Genomic DNA, 6,261 nt, shown 5'->3' on the forward strand with positions numbered 1-6,261 from the left:
GCCTGGAGATGTGAGTTTCATCTCTGGGACCAAATGGTAGAAAGAGAGAACCAACTCCTGCAGGCTGTCCTCTGACCTGCACGCCTGCACAGTGGCATACATGCACTCACACAGAAACACATAATAATAATAATAATAATAATAATAATAATAATAATAATAATAATAATAATAACGGGGCATGGTGGCGCACACCTTTAATCCCAGCACTCTGGGAGGCAGAGGCAGGTGGATCACTGTGAGTTCCAAGCCAGCCAAGGCCACATGGTGAGCCCTTGTCTAAAAAATGGGGAGAGGGGGTGCATGTAGTACATGTCTTTAATCCCAGCACTTGGGAGGTGAAGGCAGGTAGAGGCCAACCTGCTCTACATATCCAATTTCTAGCTAGCCAGGACTACCTAATGGGACAGTGTCTAAATTAGCTACTTAAATAAATAAAAATTAAAAGTTACCAGGCACGGTGGTGCCTATAATCCTAGCACTCAGGAGGTGGAGACAGGCAGATCTCTGTGACACAGAGAAACTCTACCTCGAAAAACCAAAAAGAAAAAAAAGAAAAAAAGAAAAAGAAAAAAAAAGTTAAAGAAGTGACTTTTTTTTTGTTTTTGAGACAGGGTTTCTCTGTGTAACTTTGGCTGGACTCACTTTGCACCACCACACCCAGCTGGAGATACACACCTTTAATCCTAGTACTCAGGAGGCTGAAGTGAGTGGATCTCTGAGTTCAAGATTAGCCTGGTCTGGGCTGGAGAGATGGCTCAGTGATTAAGAGCACCGCCTGCTCTTCCAGAGGTCCTGAGTTCAATTCCCAGCAACCATATGGTGGCTCACAACCATCTATAATGTTATCTGATACCCTCTTCTGCAGATAAAGCACTCATATGCAATAAATAAAATAAATAAAATCTTTAAAAAAAATTAGCCTGGTCTACAGAGTTCTGGGACAGTCAGGGCTACACAATGAAACCCTGTCTCTCTCTCTCTCTCTCTCTCTCTCTCTCTCTCTCTCTCTCTCTCTCTCTCTCTCTCTCTCACACACACACACACACATACACACCAAAAAAAAAGAAAGAAAGAAAGAAAAGAAAGAAAGCTGTGGCAGCTGGGCGTGGTGGTGCATGCCTGTAATGCCAGCACATGGGAGGCAGAGGCAGGCGGATCTCTGCAAATTAGAGGCCAGCCTGGTCTACAAAGTGAGTCTAGGACAGCCAAGGCTACACACAGAAACCCTGTCTTGGGGGTGGGGGAAGCCGGGTGGTGGCACATGCCTTTAATCCCAGCACTTGAGAAGCAGAGGCAGGCGGGTCGCTGTGAGTTCAAGGCCAGCCTGGTCTACAAAGCAAGTCCAGGATAGTCAAGGCTACACAGAGAAACTCTGTCTAGGAAAAGAAAAAGAGGAGAGAGAGAGAGAGAGAGAGAGAGAGAGAGAGAGAGAGAGAGCGCTGTGGCTGTAGCAATAAATCCCTACTGAGTGGAGGAGTGGTGCTCTTCCCTTTTGCCTGCATAATGAACTTCAGCTTTGGAGGTCAGCGTTATCACTCACTGTCTACCCTGTGCAGCTCCGGGACTGTGGATATACTAATGACTTTGGCCTTCACCTCTGGTTCAGTCACTCCTAACCCTTGCCTGTGGCATTAGCTGCTGAAAGGCAACACTTTTCCCAGGTACTTTTGGAGGCCTTGGGCACAAGAATACCAATCAGTAGCAGGAACTCTGATTTGGCCTCAGCGGTTCAGCAGGTTCACTGGGCAGGGAGCTCTGGCTGCCAGCCGGGGCACGTAGATGAGGCCTGACCTTCACCTTGCAGACAAGGGCAGTTGAAAAGACCTGGCTTCCCAGCCTATGAAATATAGAAATACAAATACCCATTTGCATAATTAGACTGGCAAGATGGCTCAAGCAGTTAAGGTGACTGCCACACACAGCCCGAGATAGCTGATTCCCAAAAGGTGTCCTCTGGCCAACACCATGGCGTGTGAATACGCTTACGCACAGACTAGGTACATTTAATAAAGAGTAAATAAACCCAGTGAATTCCTTACCCCATCAAGACCTCTTTAAAAGCTCACTGGCTAAGAGTAGAAAGGTATGCTTATAACCCATCATTTGGGAAGGAGTGATGGAGCCAGAGCAAGAGTACAAAGTCATCCTCATGCAGAGTTCCAGGTCAGCCTGTGTAAACAACACCATCAAGGTATCTGGGTGTGGAAGCTCATGCCTGTGGTCTCACATGTGAACAGCAGAGGCAGGAGGCTGCAGCAAATTACCGAACACCCTGGTCTTACCAAGTTTCAGTCCCAACTAGGTCTATAAAGTGAAACCCTGTCTCAAGAAGAAAGAAAGAAAGAAATTAAGAAAGAGAGCCGCACGTGCCAGCCTCACTTACATAATAAGCACATAGTGAGTGTCTGGACAATCAGGGCTACATAATGAGAGCTTGTCTCAGGGAAAGGAAAAAGAAAAAGTAAAATAAGATAAAATTACAAATGCTGGGTGTGGTGGAACGAGCCTTTAATCCCAGTGCTCGCAGAGGCAACGGCAGTGGATCCCTGAGTTTGAGGCCAGCCTGGACTACAAACCAAGTTAAAGGACAGCCAGGGCTACAAAGAGACACCCTCATGGGTGAGGAGCAATACTTGTTGTGTTTTTTTTGGGGGGGGAGGGAATACTTGTTAAATTATGTGCTTACGAATGCTAGCAGATATTATTTTACTATGCCTAGTAACAGGAATACAGCATGGACTAATTACACGCCATGTGCTTGTGGAGTTCAAATGTTGAATGGTAACTGCACAGAATGCTCTGGAAACATACCAGAGAGAGAGCTGGAAAAGGCCAGTTTTAGGAAAAGGTGGGACACCACAGCACAGGCCAGGCCTACTGGGCATTTACTTGAAACATGGAGTTGCCTGGTAAGCCACCCACCTCACCTCTGGAGTGGGAGCCTTTGTCAATCACCAGTGCCGGAGGCTGGCGGAGAAAGGCAGTTCATCCTTGAGAAGAGGACTTGACGTGGTGGATTTGAGCCCCTTAACTGTGGGGGCTGGGAAGTCGCTCTGGGAGCGACTAGGGTGTGTCTTCACTGTGTGCCACTCTGAGGAGGGAGGCAGAGATCCTCAACTCTGCCTGCAATTCTGACAAGGTCTCTCTCTCCCACCTGAAGGCCAAACAAGTATGTCATGGATTGCTGTGGGCCAGGCTCTAAAACTGGGAGGTGAGGGAGACTTGGTCTTGGCTCCAAGTTCACACAGTTTGCAATTCATTTGTGCCCTGCAACCAGGATAATCCCCTCGATTGTTGTCCTATGTTTTACTATTTGAACAGTTGAAGAAGCAAGAATAATGCTTCTAACACAGTGCTGTATGGTCACTGGGCCAACAACACAGCTGGACTTGAGACTAGACTGGTGAGGAAGGGGAAGGAGAGAGCTTGAGATTCCCAAGCCGGGCATGGTGGCACATGCCTTTAATCCCAGCACTGGGGAGGCCGAGGCAGGCAGATCACTGTGAGTTCGAGGCCAGCCTGGTCTACAAAGTGAGTCTAGGACAGCCAAGGCTACACAGAGAGACCCTGTCTCAGAAGAAAAAAAAAAAAAAAGAACTCCTCTCTAATCCCAGCACTCGGGAGGCAGAGGGAGGTGGATCTATGCAAGTTCAAGGCCAGCGTGGTCTACAAATCGAGTCTAGGACAGCCAAGGCTACACAGAGAAACCCTGTCTCAAAAACAAACAAACAAACAACAACAAGACTCCCAAAGGGGCTAGGAAAGGCACCTAGGAAGTGGGCCTGACACATGCAAGCATAGCACAGTGCTTTTCTACCTCTGACACTTATCAAAAGAAGTGCATGTCAAAGGTAGAAAAGCTAGAAAGTGCACTTGAAACACACGGGAACATCACCCCTGCATCGTTGCTAATGTTTTTGGCGCACATCTTTGTCAGCCTGTCTCTAATTTTAATGCTCATACCAGTGCCGTAAGGAACTGTCCGGGTACAACCTCCAGGTCAGCAGGTCTGTAGCAGGGCCTAACATTCCGTGTAAGAGTACCCAGGAGATACTGATCCTATATCTGTGTCTATATCTCTATTTTGGGTTGCTTCCCAGTTTTTAGTATTATGAATGTTGCTGCAGTGTTTAAATGATTTGTCTAAGTGTTTCCCTTATGTAAATTCCTAAATATGTATAGCTATGTAATGATGGAGAACATTTAAATATGTTAATTATTCTATCTATCTATCTATCTATCTATCTATCTACCTATCTATCTATCTATCTATTGGCTTTTCAAGACAGGCTTTCTCCGTGTAACCCTGCCTGTCTTGAAACTCACCCTATAGACCAGTCTGGCTTCAAAATCAGCAATCCACTTGCCTCTTCTCCTTGAGTGCTGGGATTACAGGTGTGCGCCATCACTACCTGGCATCATTTTATTTTTATGTGTGAGTATTTTGTCTGAGTACATAGCTAGGGTCCACAGGGTCCAGAAGAGGCCTCTGAATCCCTTGGAACTGGAGTCACAGCTGGTTGTGGGCTGCAGGGTACTGGAAACAGGCCAGGAGTCCTCTAGAAGAGAAGTCAGTGCTCTTAACTACTGAGCCATCTCTCTCTCTCTCTCTCTCTCTCTCTCCTCTCTCTTGGCTTTTTGAGACAGGGTTTCTCTTTCTCTTGTAGTCCTGGCTATCCTGAACTCACTTTGTAGACCAGGCTGGCCTCAAAAACACAAAGATCTGCTTACCCCCTGCCTGGGATTAAAGGCATGCACCACCAGACCCAGCATTCTCCCTGGCCTTATCTTTTATATAATGGATTATTTTTGAAAATATTTTTTATTTCTTCTTTGAAAAATCCATCCATTCATCCATCCATCCATCCAATGTATTCTGATCAAATTCAACCCCAACTTTACTCCCATTTGGGTCGGTGTTTTGTTGTCTGTTTATTTTTTAGTGAGGTTTCACGTAGCCCAGGCTGGACTTAAACTTACTGTCTGTAGCTCAAACTGGCCTTGAACTCCAGATCTTCCTATTGCCATGTCCCAAGTACTAGGATTACAGACACATGTGTGACACTCTTCCTGGGGAGGCACGAACAAGAGTCTCCTCACGCTAGTCAGGGAGCTGACGACAGACTAAAGCAAAGTCCAGTGTAGTAAACCATGAGTTTTGTTAGGGTTACCTCTAGGAACCTGGGGGAATGGTTACTACAGGACATCACTGACTCACTAAAACCCCACCCCAGCATGGGTGAACACCCACACAGTGGAGCACAGTGCACAACCTGCAGGCAGCTTTCACAGGCTAGAGAGCATCTTTTTAAGGCCACTGAAGGAGTAAGAATAATAACAACACAGCACTATGGTCATTGGACTAAGAAGGCAGGGTACCCCAGTGTCTCTCAGCAGTCCTTACAGCTTACATATACTTGGGGAGGGAGAAGAGTATTTATTATATCTGATCAGTTTCAAGGGACTTCCTAAAGTGCTGAGAGATTCCCTGAAAGGACTGATTATTTCCTTTAAAAGTATAATTTTCTTTTTTACATTTTTTGGTGTGTGTATGAGTTTTTGCCTGCATGTATACATAGTATTATGTGTGCCTGGTGTCCTGGAACTGGACTTTAATGATAGTGAGACCCGAACCCCAGGCCCTCTGCAAGAGAAGAAATGGGTATTCTTTTTTATTTTATTTTAAGATTTATTTATTTAGCATATACACAGTGTTTTGCCTGCATGTACACCAAAAGAGGGCCTCAGCTCTTATTATAGATGGAAGAGCAGTCAGTGCTCCCAACCTCTGAGCCATCTCTCTAGCCCAGAAATAGGTATTTTAAACTGCTGAGCCATCTCTCAGGTCCTAGGACAATCTTAGGCTCAGTGAGCTTTGGAAGATTTTGTTTGTTGGGTTTTTTTTTTTTTTTTGCTTGTTAGTTTTGCTTTTTTGTTTGTTTGTTTGTGAGACAGGGTCTCACTATGTAGCTCTGGCTGTCCTAGAACTTGGCCTTCTAGGTGCTGGGATCAGAGGAGCGTGCCACCGCCCCTCCACCTGGATGGAAGACTGCATCAGGGAGGAAGTTGTTATAAAACAGCAGGTATACACATGCCTGGCTAAATATACTTAGTAGTTTCAACTAAAACTTTCTCCCTGCTCAGTAGTGAGCATGGGATGCCACTAAAGGGCCACACACACGCTAGGGAAGCTCTCTACCTCTGAGCTATATACACACCCAGTATGCCTCTTTGTTGGATATAGAGTCTCACGTTTCC

The sequence above is a fragment of the Acomys minous genome, assembly GCF_964271855.1.
Source record: "Acomys minous genome assembly, chromosome: 6".
NCBI classification, from domain to species: Eukaryota; Metazoa; Chordata; class Mammalia; order Rodentia; family Muridae; genus Acomys; species Acomys minous.